The following is a 26,204-nucleotide window of genomic DNA, read 5'->3' as shown; positions in this document are numbered from 1 at the left end:
TTTTGTGAGGAAGTACCAGGAGAGTCTGAGTACAGAATGGAAAAAGGTGAGAACAAAGGAGGTAAGGGGAGTGGGGGAGGAATGGGATGTATTTAGGTAAGCAGTGATGGCTTGCGCAAAAGATGCTTGTGGCATGAGAAGCGTGGGAGGTGGGTTGATTGTAAAGGGTAGTTAGTGGTGGGATGAAGAAGTAAGATTGTTAGTGAAAGAGAAGAGAGAGGCATTTGGACGATTTTTGCAGGGAAATAGTGCAAATGACTGGATGTATAAACGAAAGAGGCAGGAGGTCAAGAGAAAGGTGCAAGAGGTGAAAAGGGGGGCAATTGAGAGTTGGGGTGAGAGAGTATCGTTGAATTTTAGGAAGAAAAAAAAAGATGCTTTGGAAGGAGGTAAACAAAGTGCGTAAGACAAGAGAACAAATGGGAACATCGGAGAAGGTGGCCAATGGGGAGGTAATAGCAAGTAGTGATGTGAGAAGATGGAGAGAGTATTTTGAAGGTTTGTGGAATGTGTTAGATCGTAAGAGTGGCAGATATAGGGTGTTTCGGTTGAGGTGGTGTGAGAAGTGATAGGGTTACTGAGAATGATTTGGTAAACAGAGAAGAGGTAGTAAAAGCTTTGCGGATGATGAAAGCCGGCAAGGCAGCGGGTTTGGATGGTATTGCAGTGGAATTTATTAAAAAGGGGGGTTACTGTGTTGTTGACTGGTTGGTAAGGATATTTAAAAGCAAATGGATTTGTATGTGGCATTTATGGATCTGGAGAAGACATATCATAGAGTTGATAGAGATGCTCTGTGGAAGGTATAAAGAATACATGGTGTGGGAGGCAAGTTGTTAGAAGCAGTGAAAAGTTTTTATCGAGGATGTAAGGCATGTGTACGAGTAAGAAGAAAGGAAAGTGATTGGTTCTCAGTTAATGTCAGTTTGCGGCAGGGGTGCGTGATGTCTCTATGGTTGTTTAATTTGTTCATGATGGGGTTGTTAGGGAGGTGAATGCTAGAGTTTTGGAGAGAGGGGCAAGTATGCAGTCTGTTGTGGATGAGAGAGCTTGGGAAGTGAGTCAGTTGTTGTTCGCTGATGACACAGCGCTAGTGGCTGATTCGGGTGAGAAACTGTAGAAGCTCGTGACTGAGTTTGGGACAGTGTGTGAAAGAAGAGAGCTGAGAGTAAATGTGAATAAGAGCAAGGTTATTAGGTACACTAGGGTTGAGGGACAAATCAATTGGGAGGTAAGTTTGAATGGAGAAAAACTGGAGGAAGTGAAGTGTTTTAGATATCTGGGAGTGGATGGAACCATGGAAGCGGAAGTGAAACATAGGGTGGGGGAGGGGGCGAAGGTTCTGGGAACGTTTAGGAATGTGTGGAAGGCGAGAACGTTATCTCGGAAAGCAAAAATGGGTATGTTTGAAGGAATAGTGGTTCCAACAATGTTATATGGTTGCGAGGCGTGGGCTATGGATAGAGTTGTGCGGAGGAGGGTGGATGTGCTGGAAATGAGATGTTTGAGGACAGTGTGTGGTGTGAGGTGGTTTGATCGAGTAAGTAATAAAAGGGTAAGAGAGATGTGTGGTGATGAAAAGAGTGTGGTTGAGAGAGCAGAAGAGGGTGTTTTGAAATGGTTTGGTCACATGGAGAGAATGAGTGAGGAAAGATTGACAAAGAGGATATATGTGTCAGAGGTGGAGGGAACGAGGAGAAGTGGGAGACCAAATTGGAGGTGGAAAGATGGAGTGAAAAAGATTTTGAGCTATCGGGGCTTGAACATGCAGGAGGGTGAAATGCGTGCTAGGATTGAGTGAATTGGAACGATGTGGCATACCGGGGTCGACGTGCTGTCAATGGATTGAATCAGAGCATGTGAAACATCTGGGGTAAACCATGGAAAGTTCTGTGGGGCCTGGATGTGGAAAGGGAGCTGTGATTTCGGTGCATTATACATGACAGCTAGAGACTGAGTGTGAACGAATGTGGCCTTTGTTGTCTTTTGCTAGCGCTACCTCGCGCACATGCGGTGGGAGGGGGTTGTCATTTCATGTGTGGCGGGGTGGCGACGGGAATGAATAAAGGCAGCAAGTATGAATTATGTACATGTGTATATTTGTATATGTGTGTATGTATACATATGTATACGTTGAGATGTATAGGTATGTATACGTGCGTGTATGGACGTGTATGTATATACATGTGTATGTAGGTGGGTTGGGCCACTCTTTCGTCTGTTACCTTGCGCTTCCTCGCTAACGCGGGAGACAGCGACAAAGCACAATAAAAAAAAAAAAAAAAATATATATATATATATATATATATATATATATATATATATATATATATATATATATATATATATATATATATATATATATATAAGAAGTAAGTTGTCATGATGTAAAGAGAGGTTGTGAAGGTGCGCCCTTGCCCGCTCCGCTGGTCAGTAAAACTCACATCAAAGGTAAGGTAAGGTGGTAAAAGACTGGCTGGTCGGAGGTGTGACCATCTTCCATCTAACCTTTTGAAATGTAATGCATCTTAATGTGACGAACTTTTAATGTGGCCACATGATGTGAACGTGCTGGAGGGAGTGGCCACGTGGGATGTGGCCAGCAACACTAGTGTCCCTCAACACATGAGTTGTGGCCAACAACACTAGTGTCCCTCAACACATTAGTTGTGGCCAACAACACTAGTGTCCCTCAACACATGAGTTGTGGCCAACAACACTAGTGTCCCTCAACACATGAGTTGTGGCCAACAACACTAGTGTCCCTCAACACATGAGTTGTGGCCAACAACACTAGTGTCCCTCAACACATGAGTTGTGGCCAACAACACTAGTGTCCCTCAACACATGAGTTGTGGCCAACAACACTAGTGTCCCTCAACACATTAGTTGTGGCCAACAACACTAGTGTCCCTCAACACATTAGTTGTGGCCAACAACACTAGTGTCCCTCAACACATTAGTTGTGGCCAACAACACTAGTGTCCCTCAACACATTAGTTGTGGCCAACAACACTAGTGTCCCTCAACACATTAGTTGTGGCCAACAACACTAGTGTCCCTCAACACATGAGTTGTGGCCAACAACACTAGTGTCCCTCAACACATTAGTTGTGGCCAACAACACTAGTGTCCCTCAACACATTAGTTGTGGCCAACAACACTAGTGTCCCTCAACACATTAGTTGTGGCCAACAACACTAGTGTCCCTCAACACATTAGTTGTGGCCAACAACACTAGTGTCCCTCAACACATTAGTTGTGGCCAACAACACTAGTGTCCCTCAACACATTAGTTGTGGCCAACAACACTAGTGTCCCTCAACACATTAGTTGTGGCCAACAACACTAGTGTCCCTCAACACATTAGTTGTGGCCAACAACACTAGTGTCCCTCAACACATTAGTTGTGGCCAACAACACTAGTGTCCCTCAACACATTAGTTGTGGCCAACAACACTAGTGTCCCTCAACACATTAGTTGTGGCCAACAACACTAGTGTCCCTCAACACATTAGTTGTGGCCAACAACACTAGTGTCCCTCAACACATTAGTTGTGGCCAACAACACTAGTGTCCCTCAACACATTAGTTGTGGCCAACAACACTAGTGTCCCTCAACACATTAGTTGTGGCCAACAACACTAGTGTCCCTCAACACATTAGTTGTGGCCAACAACACTAGTGTCCCTCAACACATTAGTTGTGGCCAACAACACTAGTGTCCCTCAACACATTAGTTGTGGCCAACAACACTAGTGTCCCTCAACACATTAGTTGTGGCCAACAACACTAGTGTCCCTCAACACATGAGTTGTGGCCAACAACACTAGTGTCCCTCAACACATTAGTTGTGGCCAACAACACTAGTGTCCCTCAACACATTAGTTGTGGCCAACAACACTAGTGTCCCTCAACACATTAGTTGTGGCCAACAACACTAGTGTCCCTCAACACATGAGTTGTGGCCAACAACACTAGTGTCCCTCAACACATGAGTTGTGGCCAACAACACTAGTGTCCCTCAACACATTAGTTGTGGCCAACAACACTAGTGTCCCTCAACACATGAGTTGTGGCCAACAACACTAGTGTCCCTCAACACATGAGTTGTGGCCAACAACACTAGTGTCCCTCAACACATTAGTTGTGGCCAACAACACTAGTGTCCCTCAACACATTAGTTGTGGCCAACAACACTAGTGTCCCTCAACACATTAGTTGTGGCCAACAACACTAGTGTCCCTCAACACATTAGTTGTGGCCAACAACACTAGTGTCCCTCAACACATTAGTTGTGGCCAACAACACTAGTGTCCCTCAACACATTAGTTGTGGCCAACAACACTAGTGTCCCTCAACACATTAGTTGTGGCCAACAACACTAGTGTCCCTCAACACATTAGTTGTGGCCAACAACACTAGTGTCCCTCAACACATTAGTTGTGGCCAACAACACTAGTGTCCCTCAACACATTAGTTGTGGCCAACAACACTAGTGTCCCTCAACACATTAGTTGTGGCCAACAACACTAGTGTCCCTCAACACATTAGTTGTGGCCAACAACACTAGTGTCCCTCAACACATTAGTTGTGGCCAACAACACTAGTGTCCCTCAACACATTAGTTGTGGCCAACAACACTAGTGTCCCTCAACACATTAGTTGTGGCCAACAACACTAGTGTCCCTCAACACATTAGTTGTGGCCAGCAACACTAGTGTCCCTCAACACATTAGTTGTGGCCAACAACACTAGTGTCCCTCAACACATGAGTTGTGGCCAACAACACTAGTGTCCCTCAACACATGAGTTGTGGCCAACAACACTAGTGTCCCTCAACACATGAGTTGTGGCCAGCAACACTAGTGTCCCTCAACACATTAGTTGTGGCCAACAACACTAGTGTCCCTCAACACATGAGTTGTGGCCAACAACACTAGTGTCCCTCAACACATTAGTTGTGGCCAACAACACTAGTGTCCCTCAACACATTAGTTGTGGCCAGCAACACTAGTGTCCCTCAACACATTAGTTGTGGCCAACAACACTAGTGTCCCTCAACACATGAGTTGTGGCCAACAACACTAGTGTCCCTCAACACATTAGTTGTGGCCAGCAACACTAGTGTCCCTCAACACATTAGTTGTGGCCAACAACACTAGTGTCCCTCAACACATGAGTTGTGGCCAACAACACTAGTGTCCCTCAACACATTAGTTGTGGCCAACAACACTAGTGTCCCTCAACACATTAGTTGTGGCCAACAACACTAGTGTCCCTCAACACATTAGTTGTGGCCAACAACACTAGTGTCCCTCAACACATGAGTTGTGGCCAACAACACTAGTGTCCCTCAACACATTAGTTGTGGCCAGCAACACTAGTGTCCCTCAACACATTAGTTGTGGCCAACAACACTAGTGTCCCTCAACACATGAGTTGTGGCCAACAACACTAGTGTCCCTCAACACATTAGTTGTGGCCAACAACACTAGTGTCCCTCAACACATGAGTTGTGGCCAACAACACTAGTGTCCCTCAACACATTAGTTGTGGCCAACAACACTAGTGTCCCTCAACACATGAGTTGTGGCCAACAACACTAGTGTCCCTCAACACATTAGTTGTGGCCAACAACACTAGTGTCCCTCAACACATTAGTTGTGGCCAACAACACTAGTGTCCCTCAACACATGAGTTGTGGCCAACAACACTAGTGTCCCTCAACACATTAGTTGTGGCCAACAACACTAGTGTCCCTCAACACATGAGTTGTGGCCTACAACACTAGTGTCCCCTCAACACATAGTTGTGGCCAACAACACTAGTGTCCCTCAACACATTAGTTGTGGCCAACAACACTAGTGTCCCTCAACACATTAGTTGTGGCCAACAACACTAGTGTCCCTCAACACATTAGCTGTGGCCAACAACACTAGTGTCCCTCAACACATGAGTTGTGGCCAGCAACACTAGTGTCCCTCAACACATTAGTTGTGGCCAACAACAGTGTTGCTCCTCAACACCTCAGATGTGGGGCAGTCCTGGGAATATATAAACAGGTCAATAATAAACATCATATTATGAATAAGTCATGTATCGTGAAGAACATCATATTATGAATAAGTCATGTATCGTGAAGAACATCATATTATGAATAAGTCATGTATCGTGAAGAACATCATATTATGAATAAGTCATGTATCGTGAAGAACATCATATTATGAATAAGTCATGTATCGTGAAGAACATCATATTATGAATAAGTCATGTATCGTGAAGAACATCATATCTCTTCAATATTGTTCTGCATCCCATGACAAACTTCAAAAGTCAAGCTGAAAATTGTTCAACGCTTTAGAATTTATTTAATTGGATTAACGAAGATATTTACAAAATTGCTAGTAATCTCTTTACATGATGTTTTATTGCAAATACAGTTTTTTCAGAAAAAAATTGAACCTTTATTTCTAGAACAAATGCACACAGGTGATGTGAGTGGTTCACAGGTGGTGTGAGTGGTTCATAGGTGGTGTACTTGGTTTATAAAAAGTAAGTGGTTCACAGGTGGTGTGTGGTTCACAGGTGGCGTGTAAGGTTCATGAGTGGTGTGAATGGTTCATAGGTGGTATGTGTGGTTCATGAGTCATGCGAGTGGTTCTAAGGTGGTCTGCGGTTAATAGGTAATGTAAATGGTTTACAGATGGTGTGTGTGGTTCATAGGTGGTTGAATGGTTCACAGGTGGTGTGTGTGGTTCATAGGTGGTTGAATGGTTCACAGGTGGTGTGTGTGGTTCATACGTGATGTGAGTACTTCATACGTGATATGAGTCCCCCATAGGTGGTGTGAGTACTTCATACGTGATGTGAGTACTTCATACGTGATATGAGTCCCCCATAGGTGGTGTGAGTACTTCATACGTGATGTGAGTACTTCATACGTGATGTGAGTACTTCATACGTGTTGTGAGTACTTCATACGTGATGTGAGTACTTCATACGTGATGTGAGTACTTCATACGTGTTGTGAGTACTTCATACGTGATATGAGTCCCCCATAGGTGGTGTGAGTACTTCATACGTGATGTGAGTACTTCATACGTGATGTGAGTACTTCATACGTGATGTGAGTACTTCATACGTGATGTGAGTACTTCATACGTGTTGTGAGTACTTCATACGTGATATGAGTCCCCCATAGGTGGTGTGAGTACCTCATACGTGATGTGAGTACTTCATACGTGATGTGAGTACTTCATACGTGATGTGAGTGAGTACTTCATACGTGTTGTGAGTACTTCATACGTGATATGAGTCCCCCATAGGTGGTGTGAGTACTTCATACGTGATGTGAGTACTTCATACGTGATGTGATTACTTCATACGTGATGTGAGTACTTCATACGTGTTGTGAGTACTTCATACGTGATGTGAGTACTTCATACGTGATGTGAGTACTTCATACGTGTTGTGAGTACTTCATACGTGTTGTGAGTACTTCATACGTGATGTGAGTACTTCATACGTGTTGTGAGTACTTCATACGTGATGTGAGTACTTCATACGTGATGTGAGTACTTCATACGTGTTGTGAGTACTTCATACGTGATATGAGTCCCCCATAGGTGGTGTGAGTACTTCATACGTGATTTGAGTACTTCATACGTGATGTGAGTACTTCATACGTGATGTGAGTACTTCATACGTGTTGTGAGTACTTCATACGTGATATGAGTCCCCCATAGGTGGTGTGAGTACTTCATACGTGATGTGAGTACTTCATACGTGATGTGAGTACTTCATACGTGATGTGAGTACTTCATACGTGATGTGAGTACTTCATACGTGATGTGAGTACTTCATACGTGTTGTGAGTACTTCATACGTGATATGAGTCCCCCATAGGTGGTGTGAGTACTTCATACGTGATGTGAGTACTTCATACGTGATGTGAGTACTTCATACGTGATGTGAGTACTTCATACGTGATGGTGAGTACTTCATACGTGATGTGAGTACTTCCATACGTGGTGTGAGAACTTCATACGTGCTCTGAGTGCCCTCATAGGTGGTGTGAGTACTTCATACGTGATGTGAGTACTTCATACGTGATGTGAGTACTTCATACGTGTTGTGAGTACTTCATACGTGATGTGAGGTCGCTCATACGTGTTGTGAGTAATTCATACGTGATGTGAGTACTTCATACGTGATGTGAGTACTTCATACGTGTATGTGAGTACTTCATACGTGATGTGAGTACTTCATACGTGTGTGAGTACTTCATACGTGATGTGAGTACTTCATACGTTTAGTGAGTACTTCATACGTGATGATGAGTACTTCATACGGTTGTGATACTTTCATACGTGATGTGAGTACTTCATACGTGATGTGAGTACTTCATACGTGATGTGAGTACTTCATAACGTGATGTGAGTACTTCATACGTGTTGTGAGTACTTCATACGTGATGTGAGTACTTCAATACGTGATGTGAGTACTTCATACGTGTTGTGAGTACTTCATACGTGATGGTGAGTACTTCATACGTGATGTGAGTACTTCATACGTGATGTGAGTACTTCATACGTGTTGTGAGTACTTCATACGTGATGTGAGTACTTCATACGTGATGTGAGTACTTCATACGTGTTGTGAAACGGGGGGTACTTCATACGTGATGTGAGTACTTCATACGTGTTGTGAGTACTTCATACGTGATGTGAGTGCTTCATACGTGATGTGAGTACTTCATACGTGATGTGAGTACTTCATACGTGATGTGAGTACTTCATACGTGATGTGAGTACTTCATACGTGATGTGAGTACTTCATACGTGTTGTGAGTACTCCATACGTGATGTGAGTACTTCATACGTGATGTGAGTACTTCATACGTGATGTGAGTACTTCATACGTGATGTGAGTACTTCATACGTGATGTGAGTACTTCATACGTGTTGTGAGTACTTCATACGTGATGTGAGTACTTCATACGTGATGTGAGTACTTCATACGTGATGTGAGTACTTCATACGTGATGTGAGTACTTCATACGTGTTGTGAGTACTCCATACGTGATGTGAGTACTTCATACGTGATGTGAGTACTTCATACGTGATGTGAGTACTTCATACGTGTTGTGAGTACTTCATACGTGTTGTGAGTACTTCATACGTGATATGAGTCCCCCATAGGTGGTGTGAGTACTTCATACGTGATGTGAGTACTTCATACGTGATGTGAGTACTTCATACGTGATGTGAGTACTTCATACGTGATGTGAGTACTTCATACGTGATGTGAGTACTTCATACGTGATGTGAGTACTTCATACGTGATGTGGGTACTTCATACGTGATGTGAGTACTTCATACGTGATGTGAGTACTTCATACGTGATGTGAGTACTTCATACGTGATGTGGGTACTTCATACGTGATGTGAGTACTTCATACGTGATATGAGTCCCCCATAGGTGGTGTGAGTACTTCATACGTGATGTGAGTACTTCATACGTGATGTGAGTACTTCATACGTGATGTGAGTACTTCATACGTGATGTGAGTACTTCATACGTGATGTGAGTACTTCATACGTGATGTGAGTACTTCATACGTGATGTGAGTGCTTCATACGTGATGTGAGTACTTCATACGTGTTGTGAGTACTTCATACGTGTTGTGAGTACTTCATACGTGATGTGAGTAATTCATACGTGATGTGAGTACTTCATGGGTGATGTGAGTACTTCATACGTGTTGTGAGTACTTCATACGTGATGTGAGTACTTCATACGTGATGTGAGTAATTCATACGTGATGTGAGTACTTCATAGGTGATGTGAGTACTTTATACGTGTTGTGAGTACTTCATACGTGATGTGAGTGCTTCATACGTGATGTGAATAATTCATACGTGATGTGAGTACTTCATAGGTGATGTGAGTACTTCATACGTGTTGTGAGTACTTCATACGTGATGTGAGTACTTCATACGTGATGTGAGTACTTCATACGTGATGTGAGTACTTCATACGTGTTGTGAGTACTTCATACGTGATATGAGTCCCTCATAGGTGGTGTGAGTACTTCATACGTGATATGAGTCCCTCATAGGTGATGTGAGTACTTCACAGGAGGTGTGAGTACTTCATACGTGATGTGAGTACTTCATACGTGATGTGAGTACTTCATATGTGATGTGAGTACTTCATATATGATATGAATCCCTCATAGGTGATGTGAGTACTTCATACGTGATATGAGTCCCTCATAGGTGATGTGAGTACTTCTTACGTGATATGAGTCCCTCATAGGTGATGTGAGTACTTACGTGATATGAGTCCCTCATAGGTGATGTGAGTACTTCTTACGTGATATGAGTGCCTCATAGGTGATGTGAGTACTTACGTGATATGAGTCCCTCATAGGTGATGTGAGTACTTACGTGATATGAGTCCCTCATAGGTGATGTGAGTACTTCTTACGTGATATGAGTCCCTCATAGGTGATGTGAGTACTTCTTACGTGATATGAGTCCCTCATAGGTGATGTGAGTACTTCATACGTGATATGAGTCCCTCATAGGTGATGTGAGTACTTCTTACGTGATATGAGTGCCTCATAGGTGATGTGAGTACTTCTTTCGTGATATGAGTCCCTCGTAGGTGATGTGAGTACTTCTTACGTGATATGAGTCAATTATAGGTGATGTGAGTACTTCATTCGTGATATGAGTCCCTCATAGGTGATGTGAGTACTTCATACGTGATATGAGTCCCTCATAGGTTATGTGAGTACTTCTTACGTGATATGAGTCCCTCATACGTGATGTGAGTACTTCATACGTGATGTGAGTACTTCATACGTGATGTGAGTACTTCATACGTGTTGTGAGTACTTCATACTTGATATGAGTCCCTCATAGGTGATGTGAGTACTTCTTACGTGATATGAGTCCCTCATAGGTGATGTGAGTACTTCTTACGTGATATGAGTCCCTCATAGGTGATGTGAGTACTTCTTACGTGATATGAGTCCCTCATAGGTGATGTGAGTACTTCTTACGTGATATGAGTCCCTCATAGGTGATGTGAGTACTTCATAGGTGGTGTGAGTACTTCATAGATGGTGTGAGTACTTCATAGGTCATGTGAGGGGATCATAAGTGATGTGAGGGGTTCATAATGGTGTGTTAATAAGTGATGTGTATGGTTAAAAGGTGGTGTAAGTGGTACATATACGTGGTGTGTGGTTCATAGATGGTGTATGTGGTTCATCTGTCGTGTGTGTGGTTCATTGGTGGTGTGAGTAGTTCGTTCATATGTGATTTGAGTTGTTCATTGGTCGTGTGTGATTCAGAGGTACCGTGAGTGGTTCACAGGTGACGTGAGTGGTTCATAAGTGGTGTGAATGGTTCATAGGCGGTGTGTGAGGTTCATAGGTGGTGTGTAGTTCACGGGTGATGTGTGTGGTTCATAGGTAGTGTGAGTGGATCTTTGTGTGTGGTTCACTGGTGGTGTTTGTTGTTCATAGGTGATGGTTCTGGTTCACAGGTGGTGTGTGGTTCATAGGTGGTGTCTGTGTTTTATAGTTGGTTGATGATAGTTCACTGGTGGTGTGGATGGTTCATATGTGGTGTGAATGGTTCATAAGCTATTTCAAAGGTTCATACGTGGTGGGTTTGGTTGTGGTGTGTGTGGTTCACATATGGTGTAAGTTGTTCAAAGGTAGTTTGTGTGATTCATAGATTGTGTGAGCAATTAATAGGTGAAGTGTGTTTCATAGGTTGTGTTTGTGATTCATAGATGTGTTTGGTTCATAGGTGATGTGAACCGGTGACAGGAGGTGTGATTGGTTCATCGGTGGTGTGAGCGGAGACATCTGATATTCTCCATAACAAAAATATTCAACAAATCTGTATCGGATTGTCATGTGGTCTGAAGTGAGTGGAAAGTAACACATGTGTTTCCTGTATATAATACGAGACAATAAAGTGTGTTTTGAACTACCGCCCAATTCACCTGACGTCAATGTTAAGTCAAATGATGGAAAAAAATAATATCAGAATCAATTATGACGTTTGTACAAGATCACAAAATCATATCAGACAACCAACACGGTTTCCCATGTATACAAGATCCTGCCTGAACAATGGGTTGGAATTTTTTCATTTTCTTTAACAGAATTGGGACGAACATTGACCGTGTGATGCAGTATGTTTACATTTCCAAAATGCTTTCGATAAAGTACGTCACAAGAGACATTTTTACATGAACTCAAACACAACACAAGATCAGGGAAGACCTGTACATGATGAGGAGTCTGCCTTACTGGAAGCAAACAGCCACTGTTGTATCAGACTAGCTGGACGTAAGGTGTGGTGTGCCACAGGGGTCGCTCCTACGACCATTTCTTTTCATAATATACATTACTGACCGAGCACTCGGTCTCATATCTAACATCTTCACATGTGCTAACAACACTAAACTAGAAGTCAGCGTTGTAAACAGGCGGGCACGAAGAAATGATTGGAAGATCTTAACTTGCTGGCAGAATGGTCAGACACATGAAGTTTAATGTTGACAAGTGTAAAGTTATGTACTTTGGAGACAAGAAGATACGTTACCACAACAAACTATTCGAAAACTCTCTAACTAAAGTAAATGAAGACAACGACCTTGGAGCTGTCATTGGCAACAATTTGAAGTACATTAAACAGTGTCGAGTAGCAAGTAAAAAAGGCAACATAGATTGCAAGTCACCAGGAACAATTATCACACTTTATAATTCTCTAGTAAGACCACAGCTTGAATATGCTGTCCAGTTTTGGTCCACAAATTATAAAAAAAGACGAGAAAAAATCAGAACAAGTACAAAGCCGAGCGACAAAATTGATCCCATCTCTCAGAAATCTGGTATACGAAGAGGGGCTAAAACGACTACATCTTCTCCATTAAAAAACGAAGACTTCGCGGCGACTTGATTCAAGTGTTCAAAATTCTGAACAAGTTCTATAAAGTAAACAAAGAACATCATCGAAATACAAGACAATACGGTTACCAGGACAAATACGGTTACCAGGACAAATACGGTTACCAGGACAAATACGGTTACCAGGACAAATGGAATAAAACTCAAAGCTAAAAGATGTAGTACGGACGTGGGAAAAAGCTTCTTTACCTATAGATATGTTGAGCAGTGGAATAAGTTGACGTCAGACGTAGTGAATACTATAACTACAAATACCTTCAACAGTGGTTTATGCAAATATCTTATAAATTCAAGTGTACTTTGAGAAAGACGCCAGAAATAATGCATAAAAGACAGCGGTAACGGGGACACAAGAATGCTAATGTGCAGTAGCGGGCAGTTGGTGATACCTTAAAATCTAAAGAACGGAATTACATTTCTCTTATTTTTTGTTAATTCACATCATCTTATTTTTGTCAATTCATATTATCTTATTTTTTCTTTTTACAGACTACCCAGTCGTGGGCCAATCAGGCCTCCTGTTGTCTGTCTTTCTCATGTAAACTCTTGGAGAGAGGGGCAAGTATGCAGTCTGTTGTGGATGAGAGAGCTTGGGAAGTGAGTCAGTTGTTGTTCGGTGATGATACAGCACTGGTGGCTGATTCATGTGAGAAACTGCAGAAGCTGGTGACTGAGTTTGGTAAAGTGTGTGAAAGAAGAAAGCTGAGAGTAAATGTGAATAAGAGCAAGGTTATTAGGTACAGTAGGGTTGAGGGACAAGTCAGATGGGAGGTAAGCTTGAATGGAAAAAAACGGGAGGAAGTGAAGTGTTTTTGATATCTGGGAGTGAATTTGGCAGAGGATGGAACCATGGAAGCGGAAGTGAATCACAGGGTGGGGGAGGGGGCGAAAGTTCTGGGAGCGTTGAAGAATGTGTGGAAGGCGAGAACATTATATCGGAAAGCAAAAATGCGTACGTTTGAAGGAATAGTGGTTCCAACAATGTTATATGGTTGTGAGGCGTGTGCTATAGATAGGGTTGTGCGGAGGAGGGTGGATGTGTTGGAAATGAGATGTTTGAGGACAAAGTGTGGTGTGAGGTGGTTTGGTTGAATAAGTAATAATAGGGTAAGAGAGATGTGTGGTAATAAAAAGAGTGTGGTTGAGAGAGCAGAAGAGGGTGTATTGAAATGGTTTGGTCACATCTCATTTCCAACACATCCACCCTCCTCCGCACAACCCTATCTAAAGCACACGCCTCGCAACCATACAACATTGTTGGAACCACTATTCCTTCAAACGTACGCATTTTTGCTTTCCGAGATAACGTTCTCGACTTCCACACATTCTTCAAGGCTCCCAGGATTTTCGCCCCCTCCCCCACCCTATGATTCACTTCCGCTTCCATGGTTCCATCCGCTGCCAGATCCACTCCCAGATATCTAAAACACTTTACTTCCTCCAGTTTTTCTCCATTCAAACTTACCTCCTAATTGACTTGACCCTCAACCCTACTGTACCTAATAACCTTGCTCTTATTCACACTCACTCTCAGCTTTCTTCTTTCACACACTTTACCAAACCCAGTCACCAGCTTCTGCAGTTTCTCACCTGAATCAGCCACTAGCGCTGTATCAGCGAACAACAACTGACTCACTTCCCAAGCCCTCTCATCCACAACAGACTGCATTCTTACCCCTCTCTCCAAAACTCTTGCATTCATCCATAAACAAATTAAACAACCATTATGACATCATGCACCCCTGCCACAAACCGACATTCACACGGAACCAATCAATTTCCTCTCTTCCTACACGTACACATGCCTTACATCCTCGATAAAAACTTTTCACTGCTTCTAACAACTTGCCTCCCACACCATATATTCTTAATACCTTCCACAGAGCATCTCTATCAACTCTATCATATGCCTTCTCCAGATCCATAAATGCTACATACAAATCCATTTGCTTTTCTAAGTATTTCTCACATACATTCTTCAAAGCAAACACCTGATCCACACATCCTCTACCACTTCTGAAACCACACTGCTCTTCCCCAATCTGATGCTCTGTACATGCCTTTACCCTCTCAATCAATACCCTCCCATATAATTTACCAGGAATACTCAACAAACTTATACCTCTGCAATTTGAACACTCACTTTTATCCCCTTTGCCTTTGTACAATGGCACTATGCACGCATTCCGCCAATCCTCAGGCACCTCACCATTAGTCATACATACATTAAATAACCTTACCAACCAGTCAACAATACAGTCACCCCCTTTTTTAATAAATTCCACTGCAATACCATCCAAACCTGCTGCCTTGCTGGCTTTCATCTCTGTTTACCAAATCATTCTCCCTAACCCTCTCACTTTGCACACCACCTCCACCGCCACTCTATCACCAAACATATATATATATATATATATATATATATATATATATATATAATTCTGAAGAACTTCTTACAATCAACTTTGTCAAATTGATTGTGGCAATTGAAAGTTGTTATTGTGGCTCACATCTTTCTTCTCTGTTACAATATAGTCTAAAATCATGGTTCCTATCCTCTCCCAGTAATTCATCTCTTGTATATGTGTCAGGTACAAACTTTCTTGCCCTCCATTAGACCTTCTCAATTTAATGTACTTGTTTCCTTATGTGTGGTGCCCTGGGGATAGGGGAGAAAGAATACTTCCCATGTATTCCCTGCGTGTCGTAGAAGGCGACTAAAAGGGGAGGGAGCGGGGGGCTGGAAATCCTCCCCTCTCGTTTTTTTTTGATTTTCCAAAAGAAGGAACAGAGAACGAGGCCAGGTGAGGATATTCCCTCAGAGGCCCAGTCCTCTGTTCTTAACGCTACCTTGCTAACGCGGGAAATGGCGAATAGTATGAAAGAAAGATATATATATATATATATATATATATATATATATATATATATATATATATATATATATATATATATATATATATATATACGCCCACACACGCACATATACATACATATACATATCAGCATATATATATATATATATATATATATATATATATATATATATATATATATATATATATATATATATATATATATATATATATAAACAGACATACATATATACACATGTTCATATTCATACTTGCTTGCCTTCATCCATTCCTGTTGCTACCCCGCCGCACAGGAAACAACATCGCTACCCCTGCTTCAGCGAGGTAGCACCAGGAAAACAGACAAAAAAGGCCACATTCGTTGACAGTCTCTAGCTGTCATGTACAATGCACCGAAACCACAGCTCTCTTTCTACATCCAGGGCCCACAAAACTTTCCATGGTTTACCCCACACGCTTCACATACCCTGGTTCAATCAATTGACAGCACGTCGACCCCGGTATACCACATCGTTCCAATTCACTCTATTCCCTGCACTCCTTTCACCCTCCTGCATGTTCAGATCCCGATCGCTCAAAATCTCTTTCACTCCATCCTTTCACCTCCAATTTGGTCTCCCACTTCTCCTCGTTCCCTCCACCTCTGACACATATATCCTCTTGGTCAATCTTTCCTCACTCATTCTCTCCATTTGACCACACCATTTCAAACCACCCTCTTCTGCTCTCTCAACCACACTCTTTTTATTACCACACATCTCTCTTACCCTTACAGTACTTACTCGATCAAACCACCTCACACCACACATTGTCCTCAAACATCTCATTTCCAGCACATCCACCCTCCTCCGCACAACCCTATCTATAGCCCACGCCTCACAGCCATATAACATTGTTGGAACCACTATTCCTTCAAACATACCCATTTTTGCTTTCCGAGATAATGTTCTCGCCTTCCACAAATTTTTCAGCGCTCCCAGAACTTTCGCCCCTTCCCCCACCCTGTGCCTCACTTCCGCTTCCATGGTTCCATCCGCTGCCAGATCCACTCCCAGATATCTAAACACTTCACTTCCTCCAGTTTTTCTCCATTCAAACTTACCTCCCAATTGACTTGTCCCTTAACCCTACTGTACCTAATAATCTTGCTCTTATTCACATTTGAAATGGTTTGGTCACATGGAGAGAATGAGTGAGGAAAGATTGACCAAGAGGATATATGTGTCAGAAGTGGAGGGAACGAGAAGAGGGAGGCCAAATTGGAGGTGGAAAGATGGAGCGAAAAAGATTTTGAGTGATCGGGACCTGAACATGCAGGAGGGTGAAAGACGTGCAAGGAATAGAGTGAATTGGAACGATGTGGTAAACATGGGGTCGACGTGCTGTCAGTGGATTGAACCAGATCATATGCAGCGTCTGGGGTAAACCATGGAAAAGTGTGTGGGGCCTGGATGTGGCAAGGGAGCTGTGGTGTCGGTACATTACACATGACACCACCACCATCAACACGCCAACCCTGTCACCAGCATGCCAACCCTACCACCACCACGCCAACCCTGTCACCACCACCATCAATACGCCAACCCTGCCACCACCACGCCAACCCTGTCACCATCACCACGCCAACCCTGCCACCAGCACGCCAAACCTGCCACCACCTCCATCAACACGCCAACCCTGCCATCACCACATAAACACGCCAACCCTGCCACCACCACCATCAACACGCCAACCCTGCCACCACCACGCCAACCCTGCCACCACCACCATCATCATGCCAAGCCTGTCACCACCATCATCAACACGCCATCCCTGCCACCACCACCATCAACACGCCAACCCTGCTACCACCAGGCCAACCCTGCTACCACCACGTCAACCCTACCATCACCACCATCAACACGCCAACCCTGCCATCACCATATAAACACGCCAACCCGGCCACTACCCCCATCAACACGCCAACATTGCCACCACCACCATCAACACGCCAACCCTGCCACCACCAACAACAACACGCCAACCCTGCCACCACCATCATCAACACGCCAACTCTGCCATCACCACCACTATCAACACGCCAACCCTGCCACCACCACCATCAACACGCCAACCCTGCCACCATCAACAACAACACGCCAACCCTGCCACCACCATCATCAACACGCCAACTCTGCCATCACCACCACCAACACGCCAACCCTGCCACCACCATCAACACGCCAACCTTGCCATCACCACCATCACCACGCCAACCCTGCCACCACCACCATCAACATGCCAACCATGTCCACCACGTCATCCCTTCCACCACCACCATAAACACGCTAACCCTTCCACCACCACCATCAACACGCTAACCCTGCCGCCACCACCACGTCAATCCTGCCACCACCACCATCAACACGCCAACCTTACCACCACCACTATCAACACGCCAACCCTGCCACCACCACCATCAACATGCCAACCCTGCCACCACCACCATCAACACGCCAACCCTGCCACCAGCACGTCAACCCTGCCACCACCACCATCAACACGCTAACCCTGCCACCACCACCATCAACACGCTAACCCTACCACCACCACGTCAACCCTGCCACCACCATGTCACCCCTGCCATCACCACCATCAACACGCCAACCCTGCCACCACCCCCATCAACACGCTAACCCTGCCATCAACACGCCAACCCTGCCAACACCACCATCAAGCCAACCCTGCCACCACCACCATCAACACGCCAACATTGCCACCATCAACATCAACAAGCCAACCCTGCCATTACCACCATCAACACTCCAACCCTGCCACCACCAATAACAACACGCCAACCCTGCCACCACCCCCATCAACACGCCAACCCTGCCACCACCACCATCAACACGCTAACCCTGCCATCAACACGCCAACCCTGCCAACACCACCATCAACAAGCCAACCCTGCCACCACCACCATCAACACGCCAACATTGCCACCATCAACATCAACAAGCCAACCCTGCCATTACCACCATCAACACTCCAACCCTGCCACCACCAACAACAACACGCCAACCCTGCCACCAGCACCATCAACACGCCAACCCTGCCACCACAACGCCAACCCTGTCACCACCACCATCAACACGCCAACCCTGCCACCACCACGCCAACCCTGTCACCACCACCATCAACACGCCAACCCTGCCACCAGCACCATCAACACGCCAACTCTGCCACCACCATCATCAACACGCCAACCCTGCCACCAGCACACCAACTCTGCCACCACCACCATCAACACGCTAACCCTGCCACCACTGCCATCAACACGCCAACCCTGTTACCACCACGCCAACCCTGCCACCACCACGCCAACCCTGTCACCACCACGCCAACCTTGCTTCCACCACATCAAACTAACCAACACCAAAGCAACATCATCATCATGTTCTGAATATATAAATCGTATGGCCAAAGTTAGTGGTGGTGTTGATGATGGCAGGGTTATTGTGGTGGTGTTGGTGATGATGGCAGGGTTATTGTGGTGGTGTTGGTGATGATGGCAGGGTTAGTGTGGTGGTGTTGGTGATGATGGCAGGGTTAGTGTGGTGGTGTTGGTGATGATGGCAGGGTTAGTGTGGTGGTGTTGGTGATGATGGCAGGGTTATTGTGGTGGTGTTGGTGATGATGGCAGGGTTAGTGTGGTGGTGTTGATGATGATGGCAGGGTTAGTGTGGTGGTGTTGGTGATGATGGCAGGTTAGTGTGGTGGTGTTGGTGATGATGGCAGGGTTAGTGTGGTGGTGTTGGTGATGATGGCAGGGTTAGTGTGGTGGTGTTGGTGATGATGGCAGGGTTAGTGTGGTGGTGTTGGTGATGATGGCAGGGTTAGTGTGGTGGTGTTGGTGATGATGGCAGGGTTAGTGTGGTGGTGTTGGTGATGATGGCAGGGTTAGTGTGGTGGTGTTGGTGATGATGGCAGGGTTAGTGTGGTGGTGGTGGTGATGATGGCAGGGTTAGTGTGGTGGTGTTGGTGATGATGGCAGGGTTAGTGTGGTGGTGTTGTGATGATGGCAGGTTAGTGTGGTGGTGTTGTGATGATGGCAGGGTTAGTGTGGTGGTGTGGTGATGATGGCAGGGTTAGTGTGGTGGTGTTGGTGATGATGGCAGGGTTAGTGTGGTGGTGTTGGTGATGATGGCAGGGTTAGTGTGGTGGTGTTGGTGATGATGGCAGGGTTAGTGTGGTGGTGTTGGTGATGATGGCAGGGTTAGTGTGGTGGTGTTGGTGATGATGGCAGGGTTAGTGTGGTGGTGTTGGTGATGATGGCAGGGTTAGTGTGGTGGTGTGGTGATGATGGCAGGGTTAGTGTGGTGGTGTTGGTGATGATGGCAGGGTTAGTGTGGTGGTGTTGGTGATGATGGCAGGGTTAGTGTGGTGGTGTTGGTGATGATGGCAGGGTTAGTGTGGTGGTGTTGGTGATGATGGCAGGGTTAGTGTGGTGGTGTTGGTGATGATGGCAGGGTTAGTGTGGTGGTGTTGGTGATGATGGCAGGGTTATTGTGGTGGTGTTGGTGATGATGGCAGGGTTAGTGTGGTGGTGTTGGTGATGATGGCAGGGTTAGTGTGGTGGTGTTGGTGATGATGGCAGGGTTAGTGTGGTGGTGTTGGTGATGATGGCAGGGTTAGTGTGGTGGTGTTGGTGATGATGGCAGGGTTAGTGTGGTGGTGTTGGTGATGAGGCAGGGTTATTGTGGTGGTGTTGGTGATGATGGCAGGGTTAGTGTGGTGGTGTTGGTGATGATGGCAGGGTTAGTGTGGTGGTGTTGGTGATGATGGCAGGGTTAGTGTGGTGGTGTTGGTGATGATGGCAGGGTTAGTGTGGTGGTGTTGGTGATGATGGCAGGGTTAGTGTGGTGGTGTTGGTGATGATGGCAGGGTTAGTGTGGTGGTGTTGGTGATGATGGCAGGGTTAGTGTGGTGGTGTTGTGATGATGGCAGGGTTATGTGGTGGTGTGGTGATGATGGCAGGGTTATTGATGGTGGTGTTTGGTGATGATGGCAGGGTTAGTGTGGTGGTGTTGGTGATGATGGCAGGGTTAGTGTGGTGGTGTTGGTGATGATGGCAGGGTTAGTGTGGTGGTGTTGGTGATGATGGCAGGGTTAGTGTGGTGGTGTTGGTGATGATGGCAGGGTTATTGTGTGGTGTTGGTGATGATGGCAGGGTTAGTGTGGTGGTGTTGGTGATGATGGCAGGGTTAGTGTGGTGGTGTTGGTGATGATGGCAGGGTTAGTGTGGTGGTGTTGGTGATGATGGCAGGGTTATGTGTGGTGGTGTTGGTGATGATGGCAGGGTTAGTGTGGTGGTGTTGGTGATGATGGCAGGGTTAGTGTGGTGGTGTTGGTGATGATGGCAGGGTTAGTGTGGTGGTGGTGATGATGGCAGGGTTATTGTGGTGGTGTTGGTGATGATGGCAGGGTTAGTGTGGTGGTGTTGGTGATGATGGCAGGGTTAGTGTGGTGGTGTTGGTGATGATGGCAGGGTTAGTGTGGTGGTGTTGGTGATGATGGCAGGGTTAGTGTGGTGGTGTTGGTGATGATGGCAGGGTTAGTGTGGTGGTGTTGTGATGATGGCAGGGTTAGTGTGGTGGTGTTGGTGATGATGGCAGGGTTAGTGTGGTGGTGTTGGTGATGATGGCAGGGTTAGTGTGGTGGTGTTGGTGATGATGGCAGGGTTATTGTTGGTGGGTGTTGGTGATGATGGCAGGGTTAGTGTGGTGGTGTTGGTGATGATGGCAGGGTTAGTGTGGTGGTGTTGGTGATGATGGCAGGGTTAGTGTGGTGGTGTTGGTGATGATGGCAGGGTTAGTGTGGTGGTGTTGGTGATGATGGCAGGGTTAGTGTGGTGGTGTTGGTGATGATGGCAGGGTTAGTGTGGTGGTGTTGGTGATGATGGCAGGGTTAGTGTGGTGGTGTTGGTGATGATGGCAGGGTTAGTGTGGTGGTGTTGGTGATGATGGCAGGGTTATTGTGGTGGTGTTGGTGATGATGGCAGGGTTAGTGTGGTGGTGTTGGTGATGATGGCAGGGTTATTGTGGTGGTGTTGGTGATGATGGCAGGGTTAGTGTGGTGGTGTTGGTGATGATGGCAGGGTTAGTGTGGTGGTGTTGGTGATGATGGCAGGGTTAGTGTGGTGGTGTTGGTGATGATGGCAGGGTTAGTGTGTGGTGTTGGTGATGATGGCAGGGTTATTGTGGTGGTGTTGGTGATGATGGCAGGGTTAGTGTGGTGGTGTTGGTGATGATGGCAGGGTTAGTGTGGTGGTGTTGGTGATGATGGCAGGGTTAGTGTGTGGTGTTGGTGATGATGGCAGGTTTAGGTGGTGGTGTTGGTGATGATGCCAGGGGTTATTGGTGGTGGTTGTACGGTGTGATGGCAGGGTTAGTGTGGTGTGTGGTGATGATGGCAGGGTTAGGTGGTGGTAGTGTTGGTGATGATGGCAGGGTTTAGTGTGGTGGTGTCTGGTGACTGATGGCAGGGTTAGTGTGGTGGTGTTGGTGATGATGGCAGGGTTAGTGTGGTGGTGTTGGTGATGATGGCAGGGTTAGTGTGGAGGTGTTGGTGATGATGGCAGGGTTAGTGTGGTGGTGTTGGTGATGATGGCAGGGTTAGTGTGGTGGTGTTGGTGATGATGGCAGGGTTAGTGTGGTGGTGTTGGTGATGATGGCTGGTTAGTGTGGTGGTGTTGGTGATGATGCAGGGTTAGTGTGGTGGTGTTGGTGATGATGGCAGGGTTAGTGTGGTGGTGTTGGTGATGATGCCAGGGTTAGTGTGGTGGTGTGGTGATGATGGCAGGGTTAGTGTGGTGGTGTTGTGATGATGGCAGGGTTAGTGCTGGTGGTGTTGGTGATGATGGCAGGTTAGTGTGGTGGTGTTGGTGATGATGGCAGGGTTAGTGTGGTGGTGTTGGTGATGATGGCAGGGTTATGTGGTGGTGTTGGTGATGATGGCAGGGTTATTGTGGTGGTGTTGGTGATGATGGCAGGGTTAGTGTGGTGGTGTTGGTGATGATGGCAGGGTTAGTGTGGTGGTGTTGGTGATGATGGCAGGGTTAGTGTGGTGGTGTTGGTGATGATGGCAGGGTTAGTGTGGTGGTGTTGGTGATGATGGCAGGGTTAGTGTGGTGGTGTTGGTGATGATGGCAGGGTTAGTGTGGTGGTGTTGGTGATGATGGCAGGGTTAGTGTGGTGGTGTTGGTGATGATGGCAGGGTTAGTGTGGTGGTGTTGGTGATGATGGCAGGGTTAGTGTGGTGGTGTTGGTGATGATGGCAGGGTTAGTGTGGTGGTGTTGGTGATGATGGCAGGGTTATTGTGGTGGTGTTGGTGATGATGGCAGGGTTAGTGTGGTGGTGTTGGTGATGATGGCAGGGTTAGTGTGGTGGTGTTGGTGATGATGGCAGGGTTATTGTGGTGGTGTTGGTGATGATGGCAGGGTTAGTGTGGTGGTGTTGGTGATGATGGCAGGGTTAGTGTGGTGGTGTTGGTGATGATGGCAGGGTTATTGTGGTGGTGTTGGTGATGATGGCAGGGTTATTGTGGTGGTGTTGGTGATGATGGCAGGGTTATTGTGGTGGTGTTAGTGATGATGGCAGGGTTATTGTGGTGGTGTTGGTGATGATGGCAGGGTTAGTGTGGTGGTGTTGGTGATGATGGCAGGGTTATTGTGGTGGTGTTGGTGATGATGGCAGGGTTAGTGTGGTGGTGTTGGTGATGATGGCAGGGTTAGTGTGGTGGTGTTGGTGATGATGGCAGGGTTATTGTGGTGGTGTTGGTGATGATGGCAGGGTTAGTGTGGTGGTGGTGGACACCCTTGACAACATGTGGACACTACATATCCTCACGGTTATTGACAGCAAAAATTTCTCCTCCTGTCTACTGCCAGCAGCAGCAGACGATATGTCCTCCCGTCAATGTATACAACTTGTGTAATGGAGATAAAATGTTGTCCTTGACGAGAGGATTTTCATCTACATTTTGATAGAAAAATTCATTGGTTGTCAACTTTTGATTGAGGTCAGCGTCAGCCTGGAGCCGGCCGGGCTTTGGCCAACACGATCTATACAGACCTGTCTTCCGTGTACCCAGGGTCATTATAACCAGGCTTACTGTATACCCAGGGTCATTATAACCAGACTTACTGTATACCCAGGATCATTATAACCAGACTTACTGTATACCCAGGGTCATTATAACCAGACTTACTGTATACCCAGGATCATTATAACCAGGCTTACTGTATGCCCAGGATCATTATAACCAGGCTTACTGTATACTCAGGGTCATTATATCCAGGCGTGCTGTATACCCAGAGTCATTGTAACCAGACTTACTGTATACCCGGGATCATTATAACCAGGCTTACTGTATACCCAGAGTCATTATACCCAGGCTTACTGTATACCCAGGATCATTATAACCAGGCTTACTGTATACCCAGGGTCATTATATCCAGGCGTGCTGTATACCCAGGGTCAATATAACCAGGCTTAATGTATACCCAGAGTCATTACACCAGGCTAACTGTATACCCAGGGTCATTATAACCAGGCTTACTGTATACCCAGGGTCATTATAACCAGACTTACTGTATACCTAGGATCATTACAACCAGGCTTACTGTACACCCAGGGTCATTATATCCAGGCGTGCTGTATACCCAGGGTCATTATAACCAGGCTTAATGTATACCTAAAGTCATTATACCAGGCTTACTGTATACCCAGGGTCATTATACCCAGGCTTACTGTATACCCAGGGTCATTATAACCAGACTTACTGTATACCCAGGGTCATTATATCCAGGCGTGCTGTATACCCAGGGTCAATATAACCAGGCTTAATGTATACCCAGAGTCATCATACCAGGCTTACTGTATACCCAGGGTCATTATAACCAGGCTTACTGTATACCCAGGGTCATTATAACCAGGCTTACTGTATACCCAGGGTCATTATAACCAGGCTTACTGTATACCCAGGGTCATTATATCCAGGCGTGCTGTATACCCAGGGTCAATATAACCAGGCTTAATGTATACTCAGAGGTATTATACCAGGCTTACTGTATACCCAGGGTCATTATAACCAGACTTACTGTATACCCAGGGTCATTACAACCAGGCTCACTGTATACCCAGGATCATTATACCAGGCTTATTGTAAACCCAGGGTCATTATACCGGACTTACTGTACACCCAGGGTCATTATAACCAGGCTTACTGTATACCTAGAGTCATTATATCCAGACTTACTGCATACCCAGGGTCATTATAACCAGGCTTACTGTATACCCAGGGTCATTATAACCAGGCTTACTGTATACCCAGGGTCATTATAACCAGGCTTACTGTATACCCAGGGTCATTATAACCAGGCTTACTGTATACCCAGGGTCAATATAACCAGACTTACTGTATACCCAGTCATTATACCAGGCTTACTGTATACCCAGGGTCATTATAGCCAGGCTTACTGTATACCCAGTCATTATATCTGGGTCAATATAACCAGGCTTACTGCCTACCCAGGGTCACTATATATAGGTTTACTTTATACCCTGGGTCATTATGACCAGGCTTACTGTATACTTAGGGTCATTATATCCAGGCTTACTGTAGACCCAGTCATTATACCAAGCTTACTGTATACCCAAGGTCATTATAACCAGGCTTACTGTATACCCACGGTCATTATAACTAGGCTTACTGAATACACAGGGTCAGTATAACCAGGCTTACTGTATACCCAGGTCATCATACCCAGGCTTTCTGCCTACCCAGGGTCATTATGTATAGGCTTACTGTATACCCAGGGTCATTATGACCAAGCATACTGTACACCCAGGGTCATTATAACCAAGCTTACTGTATACCCAAGGTCATTATGACCAGGCTTACTGGATACCCACGGTCATTATATCCAGGATTACTGTATACCCAGGTTTACTGTATACCCAGGGTCATTATAACTAGGCTTACTGTATAACCAGGGTCATTATATCCAGCTTTACTGTATACCCAGGATCATTACAACCACGCTTACTGTATACCCTGGGTCATTATAACAAGGCTTACTGTGTACCCAGGGTCATCATACCCAGGTTTACTGTAGGGTCATTATAACCAGGATTACTGTATATGCAGGGTCATTATAACCAGGTTTACTATATCCCCAGGGTCATTATATCCAGGCTTGCTGTATATCCAGGGTCATTATAACCAGGCTTACTATATACCCAGGGTCATTATATCCAAGCATACTGTATACCCAGGGTCATTATAC

This window comes from Panulirus ornatus, chromosome 7 (genome assembly GCF_036320965.1).
Source record: "Panulirus ornatus isolate Po-2019 chromosome 7, ASM3632096v1, whole genome shotgun sequence".
NCBI lineage: Eukaryota > Metazoa > Arthropoda > Malacostraca > Decapoda > Palinuridae > Panulirus > Panulirus ornatus.
The sequence above is the reverse complement of the archived record's forward strand: the minus strand, read 5'-3'. Positions refer to the sequence as shown.